Source organism: Betta splendens, chromosome 7 (genome assembly GCF_900634795.4).
Source record: "Betta splendens chromosome 7, fBetSpl5.4, whole genome shotgun sequence".
NCBI classification, from domain to species: Eukaryota; Metazoa; Chordata; class Actinopteri; order Anabantiformes; family Osphronemidae; genus Betta; species Betta splendens.
This window is the reverse complement of record NC_040887.2, coordinates 7,971,311-7,991,719: the sequence shown is the minus strand read 5'-3', so window position 1 is coordinate 7,991,719 and position 20,409 is coordinate 7,971,311. Positions and strand designations below refer to the sequence as shown.

The 20,409-nt window shown below is 41.8% G+C and overlaps 1 protein-coding gene across 1 annotated transcript in view; it reads left to right on the top strand.

Moving 5' to 3' along the window:
* Positions 1 to 17,264: 17,264 nt before the first annotated feature.
* The window catches only part of sema3b (sema domain, immunoglobulin domain (Ig), short basic domain, secreted, (semaphorin) 3B), a 46,120-nt gene continuing 42,975 nt past the window's right edge, over positions 17,265 to 20,409 (top strand). The window contains exon 1 of the mRNA XM_029156720.3: positions 17,265 to 17,562. The gene's annotated coding sequence lies outside the window, so the exon portion shown is untranslated. The remainder of the gene's footprint in view (positions 17,563 to 20,409) is intronic.

The following is a 20,409-nucleotide window of genomic DNA, read 5'->3' as shown; positions in this document are numbered from 1 at the left end:
TTTTCATTTCTACAGTACAGATATGTTTTTGACAACATAAAATACTACATGTCTTTTTGGACAAAATTCGATAACAGCTGATGATTTTTACCACATGCTACGATGGGGTGCACATGGTGCACAAATTATACAGTAATTATGCTTATAATTAAGATTTATGCATTCTGGTTATTGGCTTAAATATTCATAACTATCTATGACAATTTTCTTTAGTTTGGTAAGTGAAACACTTAATTATGATGTATTATTAATTGAAATAATGCTCAATTAATTAATTTATGGGGCACCACCCTGTTGAAATAGCCAATACAGTATCAATTCTATTTAATGTTAAATTAAGAAATTGAAGAGTCAACTGAGATTACTTACAAAGAGAGAAAGGAGAAGGAGAACGTATGTGGTGAGCTAAAGTGGCAATAAAATAATTAGTAATCCTGTAGTCTCTATACTCTGCTCGGGCTGTGCAGTCCCGGTGATGAGGTCAGGGGTCGTGTGCGTTGTGATCAGCTGCTTCTCATCCGGTGGGCAGGCTGGTTAGACCGGCGCTTTTCTGTAGAGTAGATAGGTGATCAGGCCCAGTCTCACGCTGGTTCAGCGGATGAGTTGCGGTGAGAGCTCCAAGGTGTGATCGGAGGAGAAGGAGGTAAAGAAGGGTAGAAGGGGAGAGCCGGGTTCAGGACACCTCGCTGTAAATTGTGTTTCTGTCTTTTTGTTCTTATAGCATATAATTGTATGTCAGGATGACAGCATTGTTGGGATACCATAAAACAACATTCAACCACTGAAAGCACTGAGAAAAGCAGACTTTAGATTGCATAACTTTTTTTAAAAAACAATAAAACTTATAAGAACTGCAGTATATGAGCATGACCAGTGTTTGAGTCATACAACTCGAACTCATGCAAGCAAGCAGATTTGTGCAATTTATGTTCATGCAAATTTTTCATCTCCGTTCTCTTCGTCTTTATTTGACGTACGTAGTTAATCATTTTTGTTGCACTGATTTTAAACAGTTTGAGTTACAGTAAATATGGAAACCAATAATAGCTCCCAAACCTTGAACTGTTAACCTTTTAGCTCTAAACATGAAGCAGGTCATCTGAGATGACCTGTAGATTTCAGTTCATAAATTACATTTCCACCTTAAGCAACTTTTTTGCCCTGGAGTCAGCTCTTTATTCCCTCAACGGCGTGGGTGGAAAGCGTGACCTTCCCCTGCACGCACCTGTCCCTCTGTCTTCTCTCTCATTCTACACTCCATCCATCATGCTTCACCCTCCTGCGTCAGCTTACTGAGCTGTGAAGAGATTTAGGGCTTACAGTACGAATGCAAATGCGGTTTACAGCACAACTACAGTACGTCCGTCCGTGCCGACGCCTGCCTGGTCACATCCTTCCGTTTTCCAGGGAAAAAGCATCATCCTGTGTCCACCGGCTGCAACATGCAACATTAAAAGGGCATTTTTTCTGTCTCTACATATGATTTATGATTTCCCAGTTGTGTGCAAATGCTCAGTAGTTGTGCAACATCAGGATTCATTGATGAGTAGAAACAGTCAGGGTGATTGTGATGGTGATAAATTGAGTATCAACATTTACAGTAAGTACAGCGTTAATCCCTTTAGAGAAACACAATGATGACACAAAATGAAAAGAAGTTCATCGTTCCATGAACTTTTTAACAGCCTATAAATATAGTGGCCTCAGAGTTAATAGTACTGTTCAGGTTTACAGTGTAGTGTGATGTTGTGTGTACTGTGATCACACACACACAGTTGTTGCTACTAACATCCCTCCTTCTTTTTACAGTCACAATGAAGGGCCATCGTGGTGTGATTTCTAATCCCAGCTCCGTTATGCACCTAATCCCTCCTCTCTGCATCTCAGCCTGGCTCAGCCCACTCATGCCCATCTCTTAACAGTCTGTCTATCACTGTCAGTTACTGTGGCAACATTGTTGCTGCCTGTCAGTCACCGTGGTGACCTGTCAGTCGCATCAGTTAGTCACATCCCATCAGTCACCCTTTTTTCCTCAGCCTTGGGGATCAAACTAAGTGCTTACGAGGCTTGGGGGGTGGGGGCGTGGTCATAAAGAGACCACGACCTTTGACCGCGTGTACCTAAAATGTTTTAAGGCTGTCTGTTTCTAGTTTTCCTCTGTTTGACCAAGTGGACTTGTGCTTCCTCTTATCTGCAGTGTTTCCGGCAGGGAATAAGTTACCACATCTGAACTTGGCTTTTGATTTTAATGAGCATGTGTCATCTTTGGAATATGCTGCCACGCCGCCAGGGGGCACTCTGGTTTTGTTTAGCGTCCTCTTGTTCTCTGGTTTTCTTGTTGTTTTTGTGGCGTCATTTCCTGTTGGAATGTCTGATTAGTGTCTGATTAGTGTCAGCTTTTTTAGTTGAGGTTCTGGTTTTGTGCACAGTCTTGTCGGTTCGTTGGTTATGTTCTGTTTGTCTGAGACAGATATTGTGTGTTACTTTTGTGTTTCCACACAACTTTTACTTTGTAATTCCTCTGTTCATTAATTAAAACTATTTGTATTTCTGAGTTTACCTGTGTCGTCTTTCCTCTCGTCTTGTTTGTGGGCCTAAACAGCCTAGTGCTGTAGTCCCTCTTCACCCACTTGTTTGTTCACTCTGTATTCACATATTTATGGCGACGCATGTCATGAGACTAGTTTAATATTGTTAATAAAGATATTGTGCTGCGACAGTCAGCTCACAGTGTCTCATGTCTCTAACTACCACCAGAGCTGCATGAGCTTCAACCCAGTGATATAATTAAGTGCAGGAGTGGTGAAACTGAATAATAAAAACTAGTGTCGTGTGGACCATGTGCGCTTCACATGCTCTATCTGAATAAGCATGGTATCAGACCCTGGGGGGTAAAGGCATGCTTGTGCACATCTTTCTTAGCTAATTCTGCTCATCTCTTTGGCCCTTGACCCCTTAACCTTTGACCTCTACCTCTTCACCATATTTAATTACAGCCAAATAACAGGTTGACCTCAGGAACTACACGTTGTTTAAATCATGGCTGATAATTTTCTCCGACTTGAGAGTGAGGGAACACTCTCATACTTTCTGTTCAGCAGGTTTCCTTTGGTTCTTTCTCACCCTCCATCATTTCTCTTCCTCTTTCCACTGACATCTGCTCCCTCCCCCGCGCTCTGAGTTTGTGTGTTAGTATGTTTTTGACCATGCCGCCCAGGGCAAAGTGAGCTCACAGGCAAACTCATTCCACCCTTTCCTCCTTCCTCACACCTTCCTGTTGGCCAGACAGGTCTCTGCCTGTCCAGGTGAACCCTTAGACCCCATAGTTTGAACAGCCAACACGCTGTGCACGTTTGGGTGTAACCATTGAACTATGACAATCAAATCTTTAAGCAAAACACTGTGAGTGGGTCACGCTCACATTTGCGTTTGAAACATGAGAGCCACCTGTTTGGATTCGCGGCCTTTTCCAACTCTTGCAAGCTAAAGGTTTATGATTGGCGTCTGTGTAAAAGGCTCTGTTTATTTTTCAGGGTGGAAGTTTGGACACAATCTTACAGATCTTGTTTCACTGCCGTAATACAATATATGTGATGAAACCATGATTGATAATAGACATGTGGACTAAATTACATTTTCAGAATAACGTGAAAATCCTAAACACAACCAACAACTCTGTCTCTCGACTGTGTGACTTTGCTACATCTTTAACAAATACCTGGAGTGATGCAGTCAATCATTGAAAGTTCACTAAGTGTCACACTCGTGTGATTGACATAGACACAACAGAAGCATACTGTGTAAATAAGCACTTATATACATTTACTGTACAGATGCTACATTCATGTGCACACAACTGCCGGTCACAGCATGTTCGGTTACACGTGTACCAGCAGGTTTAACTGTGCAGGACTGGAATGTACTGTATGATGTGACGGCGATAAAGAGACTCATGGACAAAAAATAACTAATACCAGAAATCCCAATTTGTGATTCAATATTCAACAATCAAAGTCCATAAACTCAACAGAATCCATTCTGCAGATGCTCACCACACCTTGGTTTTTCATGTTGACCCACTTATTTTCATGGAAAGAAATGCTAATACCCTGCGTATAGTAGCCTATTCTACAAGTTGGTATTTTTGTAATATTACGGAATATCCCAGTGGTGTTTTCCAGATGTGTCATTTTTCATTTCAACGAGCTATTACTTGGATAAACGAAATCATATTTTACATCTTGAAGTCAATGACATATTCACTGCACAACTTCTGCAATTTGGTTTCTAATAAACCTCAGTGGAAATTTTTATTGTGACAAACTTTTATTGTGAAGTGGAAAGAAAGAACAGTTTCAGGTCAGCGGAAGACATCCCGAGCTAGAGTGGAAATCAGGGCTTAGTCCTTTTTTAGGCCACGTGGCTGCAGTCGTGGAGGAATGGGGTGAAAACAACCTGACATAATTCTTGATGTGTGTTCATCCTGACACTCGTTTACGCTGAAGGGCCCATCCACTTCATCCCCATTAAGTAGAGTGTGTGTAAGACAGGGAGCTGACACAGCTGGAAAAGCCTGAACTGTGTTTAAACTCAGGAGAGATACTTTTGTACCAACTCACCTTGCAACAATAAACGTATGATATACTGTATATTGTGAAACGATGGAATTCAAAGACTGACAAATGTTTAGTAAGTTTTTTTTTGTTCATTTTACATTAGAAACGAGAAACCTGACAGTGTCAACAGCAAAAGAAGTCAGACGCCATGAGCAATATACTGTAAGAACAATAAGTGAAGTTTGAATTAACTAACATATTTTCAGTCTTTTGTGGTTCACCTCTTTCACATTGGATTTTGGTTGTGTTCACGCTTGAGCCATTATAGTGGGGACATAACTGAAACACTTGTTTAGAGCCATTTAGCCCACTGATGGGGGAACATTAGGTCCCAACATCCTTCATCACTTCAGTCTAAACAGTTTAGTGATAAATTGTCTGTCTTTCTTCCATCTGCCAGGAAGAAATTGACACAGGACAGGTGCTGAAACAACCTACAGATTTATGAGACCAAGTAGTTCCAACAGTTTCAATGTATCTTTCCCACAGCAATAGCGTTCAGATTCACTGCCCTGTTGCAACTCCTGCAAAACATTTCACAACTGTTTCACAAAATGTTCTGGTTTGCACCAATCCAACCACGGAGAATGAATCAAGATTACTATCAATGAGGGTTAGGGAACACGCTGTCACATTTAAACACTTCCTTGCTGTAACGTGAGTCAACAAAACAATCAATAAACACGTTAACAGAATCAGCTGTTCACACTCATGTTCAGAGCAGGAACAGGTAAATAGGATCATTATTTGAATTCTCTTCAAAGTGGAAACAGAGCAAGGTCAAGTAAAAAGAGGAGCAATGTGGAGAAAAGATAATGCAGATGGAAAACACACAAAAAAGCATAAAAATATGAATAAATAATGAGGAAAGAAAGGCTTAGATGCGATTCATATTCTAGATGAAATTACAAACAGTTGCAGCTATATCTAGGAAACATCTACTTCCAATTCAAGGTCCATGGAGTTCTGCAGCACTTGTTTCAGTAACGGATGTGGCATGGCACCATGTTGAACAAACACAGTAAAAGGGAGCCTTGAAAATAATTTATTAAAAGATTAAAAACATGCTTGGTCAAAAATTTATTACCCAGCCCTTGTATTAATCTAACATAATAAATGATTTATGTCTTCTACATTCTACATGTAGAATAAATATAGCAGTGGCCTTGGTTACGGATGAGGCACCAACATACAGATGCGTAGATTACTGAAAAGGCAGCAGGTGTGGGAGCGATATTTATGAACAAAAAGGCTATAAATCTGCACAGGTGGGACTAAAATGAAATAACAATGAATATAATAATAACTAGAAGGTGGTTTAAGGTGTTATTTTCACTGTTTTACTGTTCAAAACTACACAAAGAGACACACAGACACAGATGACATTATTTATTATTCAGTTAAATTGTCTAATTGCACGGACACACACACAATCAATGTAGCTGCCACATACTATACATGCACACAGTCCATCTTCATGCATGTGTGCAGGCTGGGCCCGACTGAAACATCAACTCTTCCTACTGGTGTCTTTGCTAGTTTGATGACAATTAGCGATGCACATTTACCCACTGTGACAGCGTGAGCTGTTTCCTGCGTGGGCTTTTTTCCGTCAGGCCATTAATGGCCATGGCTCCGCCTCCAACTATTTAAGCTGGTGGATTCGGCCATTTTCTCTCTCTTCTGGGGCACGTGGTTTGTATTTTGCGTTCGCTTGCCTTTTGTTGCTGTTTTGTCTGATTTCTTTGCACAAACATTATATTACTGTTGGTTACTTTAACTTGTGTGGACCTCTTCTGTTTCCGTCCTTCCTACAGTATGAGCCAGGTTGTGACACAACTGTAGCTTATTATTAAAAACCATGGTTGAACACACCCACCTTTTCACAGTCTTAAAGTTGACAAAGCAAAGGAAAGGTGGGACACCAAGAACCTGAGTGGTCTGATCTTAAAGGAGGCAACAGAATGTGAATACAATTTCACAATCACTCAGAATTGATAACTTTTTAAGTAGCCTCCCATTAGACACCTAAGATCTAATTTGATGCAGATTCCGTCTACATGTCTACACAGCTACACTGTTTGTTTGTACTGTGTAAAGTGATTTTACACTTCTGTCGACGCTTGTTCTTGGTCACCCTGCTGGGAACCACTTATCATCTGAATGTCTGGTGAATACAGTTTCACATTACACATGGCCACCAGTCAGAAGGAAACAGCGAGAAGAAGAACTGTGGAAAATTACAGAATGAAAGAGGGAGAATTTTTGTTGCCTATTAAATGAAAAGCAGGAAAAGATAAAACTGTTCAACAATTTATATGCCCCCTCCCATCAACAAATAAGATGGGAGGGGGCACACAGCAACTAAAACACAGACTGATGGGTTCAGTTGTGCTCCCAGGACAAAGCTCTTGGCTGGTAAATGTCTAATCTGTTGTGACTTGACAGCAGATACTGTAGATCAAGGACGTACTGTATATTACTGCCTCTTGCAAGGATTAAATTACAAATCAGCTGACAGAATGTGACACAAAGAGTGATGCTACAGTATAGATGGACGTCAAAGTCACAAACAATCAATCATACATCGCAATATACATTAAGGTGAGGAATAAAATAATGCTGTGGATTATATTAGAGCAGGTATCAAATCCCACAGTCGCACCTACTTACTACATATAAATACAACGGTTGGTGCTGAGGGCGTTCCAGAGGCAGTCTGGTCTTGCAGGCATAAGAACACACTGAGGGCAGCTTTTCGTCCGAGCTGCTGACTGCAGGCAAACTTTGGATTTCCAGCAGAAACCTACTGGAGCATGTTAAGCGCTGCGACCTGCAACAGATTAGGGTGAGAGTAGGGGTCAGCTCACCACGCAGCTTTGCTCACAGCCTTGCTCACTGTACATTTGTCAGTGTCAGTGGGAGAAAAGCAGCTACAGCTCAACTCCTTAGTCCTGTTCCAACATGTAAAGAAGGGAGAAAACTTAAATCGACCAATGTTTTATTGTTCATCAGCACCGCTGCGAAACATCTGCAACTAAAATGGATTCAATATTTAAAAAATTGCCTCTGTAATTATTTGTCTGAGAAGGGGTGAAACATGGGTGAGACAGAAGTTGCTGACTGAGGAGTTTCCAGAGGAGAGCAGCGCTGCTCACATGATGGAAAACACTGCCAAAGACAGATGTGCTAATGGGAAGAGACCAGGAAAAGATTTGCTCGGGTGAGACAAGGTTAACGAAAGGCCGACGTTTCTCTGGTCCAGAACCAGCCACTCGTAGCACTGGTTCCTAACAAGGCAGATGTGATGACACGTCGGACGAAAGCGCAGCAAACACAGTGGGAGCAGCTTGGATTTAAAAACACTCAGCAGTGGACACAGAGGCAGATCTGAATCATCAGGATCAGAAGCATGGTTTATGTTTATGTGTATGTATTACGTGTTTATTTATCATTATGTGTCAATATATGTGCAAATAAAGATTAGGTTAATGTTTTTTGCTGTTTATTTTATTCTACAGCTAGTAAAACAGAATAATAGAAAAAGATCAGTACATTAAATATCAACTATAAATTGACATAAATGTATTATAAATTTTATAAATTATAAAAAATATGTTTGTATACCTTAACATTAATCAGTAACAATCAGTAACAATCATGTGAATTGAAAAGAAAAAGTGGTGAGGTGAAAAACAAGGAAGAAAAGGGAAGCGTATGAAACTGAAATATTAATAGGAGGAGAAAAAGGTGAGATTAAAGATGGACAGAAGACGGAGAGGATTCTGGGGTTGAGGAATAATCTGAAGACCACAGTAAATGAGGTTATGGGGTTACAGGATTGAATTCTGCAGCCAGCTTCTAGATGAAATGGGGAAATGATTGACTATATAGTGGGCGGATAAGACGGAGGACTGGCAGAGACAGAGGAGTACAATGGCTTTCAGAGGGGGAGCGAGTAAGTCTGGAGAACAGGTTCACATCAAATACATCACCGCTCCGCTTCCTACAGCTGCCACGCAGGCCCTGTACTGATACACACTGCAGGTGGGCTGTTAAAGCGATGCAATGAGCAAACCAAACGCATTAGTGTGACATTACTCACAAACCTGGGCGTTGTTTAGGGCCCATTAAAAGCAGTGGGCTGCCGCACAGGCTCAGACGAGAGGTGTTGGTCTTGATCGGACCTGGATCAGATTTTCAGGCTGTCAAACTCCAAAAGGAAGTCACTTTTATGGGGTCTTGTTAAGTAGTCAGAAATTTGTCATCTGGAAAAGCGTTTGTCGAATTAAAAGCTGCTTTTAGGTTTGTGTGGTGAGACACGCGCACAAAGGGAACGCGGCATCCATGAGGCAGATGAGAGGCTATAAACTGACATAAAAGTAGGACGCAATGAGTTGCAGTAGGAGCAAAATCACAAACACACTCCTTTCAATTGATTTCATTCAGTGAGTCATTCTTCTTTCATTTTGCTGAGGGCATGTTATAAAAATGACAATATCTTGTGTGTGGAGAATGAAGAGGGTGGGGCTGCATAATCCGCCTGCTTTTTTCCTGGGGATAATTGTGATAAACAGCATTCCTATTGAGCTGAAAATATCTAAGATCTTTTTATGACAATGAAATAAGCGTCTGTTGTGCATAGCTTTGACAAACGTTTGTGTCTTCAAATGCAGGTAAGTCAAACCTAGTGACAACCGGGGATAAGTACAAGTTCAAGACATTTATTTTGTTCAAGTAATAATAATAAACCAAGCAAAAGGCAGCTAACTAGCCTGCTCTGGACCAGGCCAACATCAGAGAATAATTCTTAATTAATAATAAATTAATTTAGCTTTATTTAATCTGCTATGGTGCAACTGAGTCTGGGCTAAATTATATTATTAAATTAATGATGTAAATTAGTTTTGTGCAAAACGTTTTTGAACAACAAAAAGAACAGTTGTTTTTTGTTGTTTTGGGATGTGTGCGTGTATGTGCATATGTGAAGACTCCATAAATCAATATGACAGAGGGTTCCGATAATAATAATGTGCCTCTGATGATGCACATGGAACTCATGAAGATCTAAGCAGATAATTAACAGCATTCCCTGATCTACATAAAAAATGACACCGATCACTCCTGTTTTGGCTTTGTTGTCTCTGTGGGAGCTCTGCTGTCCATGTGTGTGTGTGTGTGTGTGTGTGTGTGTGTGTGTGTGTGTGTGTGTGTGTGTGTGTTCGTGTGCGCGTGTGTGTGTCTATATTTGCACTGGTCTATGGAAAACATGTTTTGTATTGGAAACTTTCTCTTGGTATTTTACTGTGGTCACACAATTGCGTATTTTGTTGCACAGATGTCACTCAAGTAAATAAACAGTTTTTAATTGCATTCATGTCAAACTTTACATAACAACACTAACAAACTGAAGCCACGCTCGCCACACTTTAATAAAGCAATACACAAATTTGTTGGATAAATAACGGCATGACTTTTACAGCCCATCTCAGGATTTCACCAGGTTTCAGTACGAAACATGAAACAAGCATCAGAGGAATGTGTGACATGTCACTGCAGTTTGGTGATGCCTTCTGGGACTTTTCATGCTTCTGCATCCGGTGTTACAACCAGACCCTCATGCACATACAGCACCTGCACCTCGTCCTTGGTTTTTATTGGTCTCTAATGCTGCTGCAGGTGTCGCAGTTTATAACAGGATTAAGCATTTTCACAGGAACCTTAACTCTCATCTCCGGTGGCCACACTAGGATACGGGTGAGGAATTTTAGTAAATACTGGAACTTTGAGCATGCATGTAGTAAAAAATGAGAGGAAATGGCATACATTTTATTTATCAGAACCATTATTAGAAACCATGTGGTTGGTGGATAATCTGTGCATCTGATCACTGTCCTACTCCTTATATCAACATTTCATACAGAAAGTGTGTCTGCAGATCTAGGCCTTGGAAGACGTCTGGGACAGCAGCCAGCACGTCACTCGTCCCAGTCCTGTGTGTGTGTGTGTGTGTGTGTGTGTGTGTGTGTGTGTGTGTGTGTGTGTGTGTGTGTGTGTGTGTGTGTGTGTGTGTGTGTGTGCGTGTGTGCGCTCGCGTATGTGTTTGAACAGCCGCGAGTCTCATTTGTCTCTGCAGAGGCCTTACATAAGCCTATTTAGACTCCTCAGGGAATCCTCATCTTCCTCCTCGTCTGCTTCACCTCTGCCTCCTCCTCTTCCTCTCCTCTCCTCGCCCTCTTCTCTCTGCTCAACGTCTATCCCTGTTCATCCCGCTACAAAGGGTTTTACCCGTGCTTATGTTTTTTTCTGGCCAAGCCTCTAATCATGTCTGGCACAGGTTTCTAGTCTTGAACACTGGTGATATCTTTGCTTAGAACCCCTATCTATCCGACTCATCCTCTCTGTATTTTTTCTGTCTCCATCTCTTATTCAATCCATCTGGCACCATTCTCTTCCCTCTGGGTCACTTTCTTATCCCCTCTGTACACATTCAACTTGTCCCATCCTCCAGAAACCCCATTTAGCCAAAACCCAGCTTTCGCCTTCCTTTTTCAGCGCTTTTCTTCAATCCCCCCATCCAGCTGCTCCATGATTTATCCTGTCTATTGGGAGAACGTGTGAATCTTCTTGTCTATTCATTACTGACTCATTCCCTTGGTACAACTGATAGATGCTGTACAGTGTAATCACCCATTTTCCCTTTTCTCCTGTTTTTTTTTTTTTCTTTGGCCATTCAACATAAAATGTTGTTCCCCTGAATTTTACTTGAAAAAGGTTACATATACATTTAAAAGTCCTTTATGTTACTTTCTGCTCTCACACGTCCTTGTGTTGTTCTATCTTTCTTTATTTTTAAATAATTTTGACCCTAAACGTGCAGTGTTGCCAGATCAGGTAGAGGTGGGGAGTAGAGGGCGCAAACCAGGAAGTGTTCTCCCTCCTACCTGGTTGGCTCCTCCTCTCTGTCAATCACATCAGCAGCGCCGCTGATTGGTTCATAGATCTGCCGTGTTTGTACAGTTTAAACATCGCGTTTTAGGTTCGGTTTCAACCTGTTGCTAAGAGTGAAGCTAAGTGAAGCTGCTGTGGTGTTCAAGTGTTGTCGGACATTACAGTGTTGAAATCCACGTCAAAGAAAACACATGCATTATGTAAAGTCTTGAGCTCAAAAAAATAAATTAATTAATTGTTTAATTTCAAATAACTAAGCCTCTGGGTTTTTTCCTTAGGTTATGTGCACATAGAATAGTTTGAAAGAGACAGTACATTTCTTCATTTCCCATCTGGCAACACTGATAAGCACACAGCCCTTGTCCCCAGCAAGAATCAGCTGTATAAGGACATAAAGAAGAGAAAGCCAGCAAATAAAAAAAGAAAACCCTAGATGATAATAAGAGCAGACTGAACAGAGGACGAGGGCAGGAGAGAGAGTGCATGAAGGAGAAAGACAGGACATTAGGACAGATTAAAGCCAAGGACACAGAAAAAAGAGGAGAAAACACTGTGGTACATACAGTATGTACAGTACCACTATATGGATGCATATTTTATGCCACTGTCTGATCCTGTCTGTTTCAAATTGTTTTAATTATCTCCAGCTTACAATAGCAGCCTATTTGATAAGCGTTGTGAGTCTCATCGTGTGTGTGCGCATCAGTATGAGGCTCTTATCTGCCGCTGTGGCATAGCTCGGCCGACTGCTCTCAAGGTTTCAAGGCACGGACGCTGTTGTGTCGAGACACTTATCAGTGTTTGTGTGTCCTTGAGAGGCAAGGAAACACATGGGTCCATGCTGTAAATGGTCACATAAAACAGGTGAAGTATGAAGAATCGGACGGGGACATAGACGTACACAGGCGATTAGGTCGGAGAGAGGAAAATAGACATGGGATTGAAGAGCCACACGTCCTGTACAGCTGCTGTTCTTGTTTGACTGTGTGGTTCCCACAGTGCAGCGGGTGTGTTTGGTGCCAGGCTTATCGGCCGGTCGTCCCATAACAGCCCTGTTTGTGTGTCTGCGTGTGCGACGTAAGGCGTTCTACGTACACACACACACACACACACACGCAATATGAACCTCCTGCGCTTGGATCAGCAAGAGGTCAATAAGACCTCGATCGGAACAAACATTTCCCGACAAGACAGTGAGAACGTCTCGTCACAGCACGCTTCACTAAGATTCACCTACATGAACACTGACATGTGGGCTAAGTGCTTTTCGTATCTTTGTAATGAGTATTGCATTTCTTTAAAAAAATGTGAGCAGACCTTGTGATAATTAGGAGACTTTTTGTCTGACTGACAGAAAAATATCACTTCCCATTTACAGCATCCGTCCCGCGCTTCGGTTTGTGATGTGAAGAAGGTCACTGTGTCTCTGAGGCAGAGCCACTTTTACACAGCACTCAAAGGTCTGAAAGTATTTAATCACAACAGGAATGAAGTTACGGCTGCAATGTGGTACCTAGAAATGTTCACATTTAAAATCTTTGTGCTTTTCTACAACAATCATCCTTTCATTCTGCAATTCATCTGGACATGTAAATATAACACAATATAGAATATTAGAATTAGAATGACACAGACACAGGCTTGAATGATTGAGGGGTGTGTAATGGGCAGGACTCGTGCCACAGACTCAAACTCCAGAGTCCAGTACTGAGGTCATAAAAGGTTTTCATTGAGTTTAAGCTTAATAATATATTTTTTATATTCGCTTAAGACCCAATGGACTTGTGTGTGAGATGCAACAAAGCTAAGGAAATGAGACAGATGGAAAAGAGCGTCCAGGAAGGAGCACTGCCAGTGACAGCAGGGATCACGTTGCACGTTCGTACTTGGAGATGCCACATCAGCATTCCTGTGATGGACATAGAGTTAGAAGTTAAAAAGGCTGAAAGGAAGGACCATTTAAATGATAATCAATAAACAATCTGCTTCAAATGCATTGTTGTGCCACTGGGGAAAATGTGTACAAATGAAACTGGGAAATGGCTTTATCTTATGCTTCTGGTTCTGGTACCAGTCCTGGGAGAATGACCCGAATGTCCCGCATTCCTGCAAAGCACAGGGAATACTTTGTCCGTTTTCTCTCCCTCCTTTCCATTTTTTCAGTTTCCCCCTCACTCCCTTTCTTCTCTCTTTTTTTCCCCTCACAGATCATTGTTTCACGTCTTGAGAGCGCGACTGCTGTGGGCTCAAATGTCAGCGAGCCGAGGGCTTCCCAGCCGGGCCGGTGCTCGGGCCGCAGGACAATAGCCTCACGCGTGCAGGGACGCATGCACGCGCACAAACCCACTCTCAACATTTAGCGGGAGCCTAAACACAAAACTAACACCAAGGAAGGTTCCCACACACTGATTCTTGCTACTGCGCACATACAGACACACACTCTCAGTCAGGGGCTTTTGCAATAAGTGTAGCGGTGCTCTCTAGAACTGTTAAATGATTTTAAGTCCAGGCTTTGATGGGTCTAACACATTGAGCTCTGGTTCATTCTAGCCGCCTACAAAGGCTCCTACAGACGAACGCTTGGCTGTTAATGGGCTCTGCAGCAGCTGCAGGTGAGATTTCCAGTTTCCTCAATAGAGCATGATGGTCTCCTCCGTGCTCTGTTGCTTTATGGAGATCAGGGGCGTTAGTGCACATAAAGATATACAGCCAGATAAAATACCAGTTAGACTTCAAAAACAACAGCACCTGTTTTATGTGAGTGACTTTACTTTGTATATGGACTGCAAAATGTCCTTTCTTGTTCAATTTTATCTCTAAATAAATACCAATAAATGCAATCATTGAAATATAGCAAACAGGTTTTTACACCAGTTCCTTGATAATAAGAAAGTCACATTTCTTTCATTGTTTCATTAGTTTCATTCTTATGTTTAGTTTGGTATATGTATGATCAGTATGAGCAGGGTCCATTCTCACCCGCTTGTCATTTGCATTATGTCACAGGACATTTGCATGAAGTTGAGCATTGTTCCCCAATTATGCCCCTGGGTGCTATTTAAAACCTCTGTAGCTCAGCAGGGGGTGTTGGGCTGCAAAGCTAGTTCCCTTTGACATTGAATAGCAGCCCATCAATCTGTATACTTGGATCTGCTAGGCAGTCAGGTCAGTGCATATTCTTAATAATTCAGTTTATATATACTATATGACTATATGTTTTATGATTTTTTTTTATGACTTTTGGCAGCAATGTCTTGAAGTCACAGTTTCTTGTTCCCAATTTTGGTGTCTATAGTATAATTATGAAAAATGACAGCCATGCAGTTGTGTTTCTCTTTCAGAGTCCTAAATCTGCAGCTGCAAAAAGCTGGGTAGCCTTTAATGCAATTTCTGCAGTGTCTGTATTCTGGTTGTTAGCACTAAGCCACAGATGTGTTGTGAATAGTAGAATCTACCAGCACTTGTCGTGCTCATTGTGTAAATCCTTAGTGTGTGCGTGTCTGTCTGCACATCAGTCCTAGACCTGTAGTGCACAAGTGTGTAGATTCATATTTTGTGTGTAATATATTTTTTTCTACTGTAAGTGTTTCTTTTATGTGTTTGTATATGCTGTTTGAATGTGTATGCGAGTGTGTATGATGCATATACAAGGTCTTTGAAGTGTAAAGTAACAGACCTTAGACAGAGTTTTAGGTATAAAATATTTATATGAGTGATGTTTTGGAAGGATGAGTGGAGATAAAGAGAGACAAGAGGTGAATTTGGGTTTAAACAATTAGCAAACTTTGAGTCAGAGAGGCTTAGCGTTTATAACCCTACAATAACGTACATGCAATGACAGTTGAAATACACCATGTACATAAAGGAAACTTTAGTCTGGATCACAACATCCTGCCAAAAATTGATAAAAATAATCAATAAGATGTGAAGACAAGGCAACAGTTGAGTGGTGGAACTGGGTTGAGCTTGTGCTTCCTTCTGTGAACAAGGGATGGATGGATGGATGGATGGATGGGTGGATGGATGGATGGATGGATGGATGGATGGATGGATGGATGGATGGATGGATGGATGGATGGATGGATGGTTCAGAGGGAAGGAAGCTATATGACAGAACAGTCAAGAGAAGTGAGAAAGAAGCCACTGTAAATGTGATAAAAAATGGAGGCCATGAGAGCAAGTGTGTGTTTCTTACTCACACACAGATTTTGTACACGGATGCCTCCATGTTTCTGGAGTCTACTGTCTGTGCGTGCGCTGGGGAAGCAAGAGTAGAAAATCAATAACCGATAAATAAATTATAAGCCAGAAATTTTCAAAAGGCACCAGCAAATACAAATGATTCACACATTCACAAGCTGCAGCAGGAAGGAGCGGGGCTGGTGGGACTGCAGCCTGCAGATGTGGGTGAGAATCCGGTTTGGTTCAGTTGTAGAGACGCTGTCATGCTCGTGTCCGGGTGAAATCAGGGGGTGTTTCACTTCCAGGCTCATCGGCCTTTGTGTCTGGTGTCAAGTAACAGTTTATGTTAAAAAAGAGGTGAGAACAAACACAAAGCCACCACAAGATGGAAATAATGAACAAGTTGAAGTTTCTTTTTAGAAAAGACACTTGACAGGAAAATGTTCCCTGTTTATTTCATTCACACTAAAAACTAAATCTAAATGTTGTGGCTACACTTGTGTTCAATCATTAGATGCCACCAGTGGAACCTCAGCAAGGCTTCGTGCCCCAGCAGTGAGGATTCAGAGGTGGATCAGCTTGTTTCCGTTGCCTCCATTGGCTTTAGACATAGTTCTACCAACAGCAGACCAATAGGTGAAGGTCCTGAAGGTGTGTGTGTGTGTGTGTGTGTGTGTGTGTGTGTGTGTGTGTGTGTGTGTGTGTGTGTGTGTGTGTGTGTGTGTGTGTGTGTGTGTGCATGTGCGTGTTTGCATGTGTGCGTACGTGTGTGTGTGGGTCTGTGGGTGTGTGTGCGTGACTGATATCATGCCGCGCCCATAGCTGTCCAGGTCTGAATCACGATCATTCACTCCACGTTGTGAGTGAGTGAGTCCTGCACCAGTGTTGCACCCTGGCCCCGGAGTGAGTGAGGATATTGTATAAGTAAATCATTAAGAGCTTTTCAGATAACACCTCCTCAGTGACAACAACCAACAGATTCCTGTTCTTTTGCTCATCCATCCCTCTGAAAGCACACAGTTTGTTTGTCAAGTTGCTTCCATTCGCGCTAACCAGTTGAGGCACATGGGCGACCTCTGATTTCAGTCTGAACTGAGTCACACGGACTGACACAGTGCTGAACCTTGAATCATGAGTGCAGGAGAAGCCGTCTGTGGCTGGATGACAGAGGGAGTGGCATTTAAAGAAAGAAGAGGGTGTGAGTATGTGTGTATGACAGAGGCGGCTTTGCGTTACGCCTTGCTGAGCACTGAAAGAGTATCTGTCGCCGAGAACAAACCGAGACACACAGCATAAAAGTTAGGGGGTGGGGGGGGATAAAAGAGACACAGGGAAAACACAGCGGAGGAAAAAGAGGGGGAGAGAGAGGAGACAGGGAAAGAGTTGGCTGAAAGCGGCTTCTGTCTTCTGTCCCACCCCCTGATTGTCTTCCCCTCCTCTCTGTCCGGCCGGGAGCAGGAGGAGGAGAGAGAGAGAGAGAGAGAGAGAGAGAGAGAGAGAGAGAGAGAGAGAGAGAAGAAGAGAGGCAGAGCTCGGCCACGCTCGCTGTTCTAGCGCAGGACTCCGGAATTCCAGGACCTTTTTGGAGTTGGCCGTACACACACACACACACACACACACACACACACACGTGCTGCTTTTCTGGTGGTGATACAAATCTCCACGGGACTCAGAGGGAGTATAAAAAAGGAGAGAGAGAGAGAGAGAGCTCCTTCCTGTGGACTATCTGGCTATGACGGCACCTGCCGAGGGGCGAGTGACTCGCGGGGGCTGAGGACTGAAACGGGACGGGAGGTGGAGGCTGCTGACCAAGGTGAGCGCTCCGGTTAATGACGCAGCTCCAGTTTGTTTCTTTGTCTGTTCTGCCGGGACCATGTGATGAAAAGAAGCCTAACACTCACTAACGAGGGAACTTGCTGTATAGTTGTAAAAACCTGGGTATTTTATTCATAAGTGAACAAAAAAAAGAAGCTAAAGGTCTCTTGGATGTGCTTGAATACTGCAGCTGATGGATGGACTCTGCTGCATCTGTGCGTTCATATCGGTGTTGATCATGGGTGGTGGGTGATTCCCTTTGGTAACATGGAGACGCAGCCGGTCAAACTGAGTGCGGGGACTCTCTTTTTTAAAGTGGACTATGTGAAAGTGAGAACATTTTGTGGACTCGCGGTCTTTAATTGGATTTGATCACTGGCTGAAGCAGGAGAGCGTGTGGGAGAGCGCGTGTTCCTATTTCCTGTGGATTTAGGGGGAATCATTATTGCTACTGCAGAGAATTTGTCTTGTTTTTTTTACTAACACAGTTATTATTTCAGAATATGTCCTAGATTGCTGCTTTGAAATATGAACAGTTTGTTTTAACACTGGGGATCTTCAGTATTACAGTATGTACATTTTATGACTGAATCAGTGGGAATGACAAAAAGGTGCCTCCTCCTTCTACTCCTCCCTTCCAACACACTCGGCCACTTTTGCACCATAAACTGCATAAATTACTATAGTTGTTGCTGAAATCCCATAACTAAAGACAGAGAGCTGTCCCACTCTCTCTCTCTCTTCAGAAAATCTTTGTTGGTTCCTTAGGTTTTTTTATTTGTTCTCTCTTCTCATTCTTTCTTAACCTGTTTGCTCCTAAGCGTTAGGAGCCCGTTAGACATACAGTACGTGTTGTTAAACTGGTTGTACCTAAATAGTGTAGGCTACATTATTGAGCTTGGTGTCATTGGAAGGAAAACTCTTTCTAGTTCACAACAAAAGAAACAGATTTTTTTACAGTTAAGTTACACTGAAGCAAAATAATAAAGACGCAAACCTATGACAAAATGTTGATAAATCCTCGTCTGGACTTTCTAAAATTTGAAAATAATCAACAACTTGGTGACCTGAATTTTCTAAAGATGATGTTACAAGCACACATCAACACATAGGCAGTAGTTTTTATAATGCTTTATGTAACAAATGTCCAGGTGAGGACCAAAGTTTGGAGCAAATACAAATGATTGGAGGCCCCAAAATGGACAATATGACCAAATGCCTTAAAAAGACAGTAGAGATGTAAATCCATTTTTTATTAACACAATATAATAAACTTATTTTAAAAATGTTTATTTTGCACAAGAAAGCGTGATAAATTAATATTCAGGGTTCAATGGTGCAGTACCCTCTCTCCACCACTAGGATAATTCACCAGAGTGAGAGTCTGTGTCTGATTGCAGCAGAAAAAATACATTAGTTACATTATTTCTGTTTTGTTTATTGTGTAATTCTGAACAATCCATTGTTTTGGATTATTACCGGAATCTCTTTGCTAAATTCGTTTAACGACTCACTCTTGACGCATGTCCAGGCGTGTGTTACCTACAATCGCTACTTTTGTAAAATGGGCTAGCCTGTAATGGCGGATGGGCTATTTACAACGCATTACCATAGAAAGCAAAGAAATGGAAAGAAATGGGTTTTGTGTGTGATGACTCAATCTCTCTTGATAGAGGTTTGTTTTTTTTCTCCAGGTTAACGTAGTTTTGGACTTAAAATTATGCTGTCATTTTCTTCCCTAGAGCCTTGTCGACAAAATGGGACTTTACACATATGGTTTGATGTGACTTTTAGCCATTCAAAGCAGGGTGTCAACCTGCAGTTCTTGAGGGCCAGTGTCACTGCTCGTTTTCTCGTTCTCAGTTCCAGTTCAGTTATTTACAGGTCCATGTACACACAGATGTGTACGTTTTGTGTTCTCGAACCCATCGCATTCTGTTGACATGTGTCACTTCATCCAGTGATGGTGCTTTTATAGTGATGTGTGTCCAGTCAATGGCTCCGAGAGCAGTTGTTATAGAAGAGAGTTTTGCACCATTTTGGACCATGTGATCATTTTCATATGATTTACAGTTTCCAAGTTTCAACTCTTAGTGTCAGCAACGGACCAATAGCTGTAGAAAAGTACTTGTGCCAACCAGGAGCTGCTGTAGATCTACGCACATTTGATTGGTTCAAATCGTGCCTCATGCATTGCAGTCACCAACTAACAGGTCCTATTAGGCTGGTGTTGAATCACTTTAAGAACGAGAACTGAGCAGACATTTATTTAACGCAACAGCTCTTGTGGGTTCAAGGTGGGTCTGCTGATTACCTTATGATGAATCGACCACCAAGGTAACTTTATGGTGAAGGTGGCTTTCCACGGATCACCTTCCACGCCCTAAAACCCATTAACCTCCATTTCAAATCGTCCTTAGTGGGAAAAAAACCCAATTAACCTTCTTTTTTACTCTGTCCTCTTCCTGAAATATCTACCAGGTCAGCAAGAATGGTGGCAACAATTATATAAAGCCAAATAAAAGTAGTTCAATACAGTAGATAAAGTTGTCTTATCCCTATTGTACAGGTGAGAGGATTGAATATCTCCTTGCTCTGTAATGGTTTGTGAAGCACATGAAACAATCACACAAACAAGCTGGCAAGAACTGATAAATAAGACCGGGTTTGGAGAAGAGCGAGAAGTTCCTTTGTCTGAAATATTTAATAAGTGTCTCTGCCCTCCTGAAAAAATGACTTTCACCTATACTGTATAGCCAGAAGGGACAGTTGTTCTCCCATCCAAAATAAAAGCAGAAGACTGTTAGCATTAAACTTTAATCACTTTCTTTTATTTATTTTTATT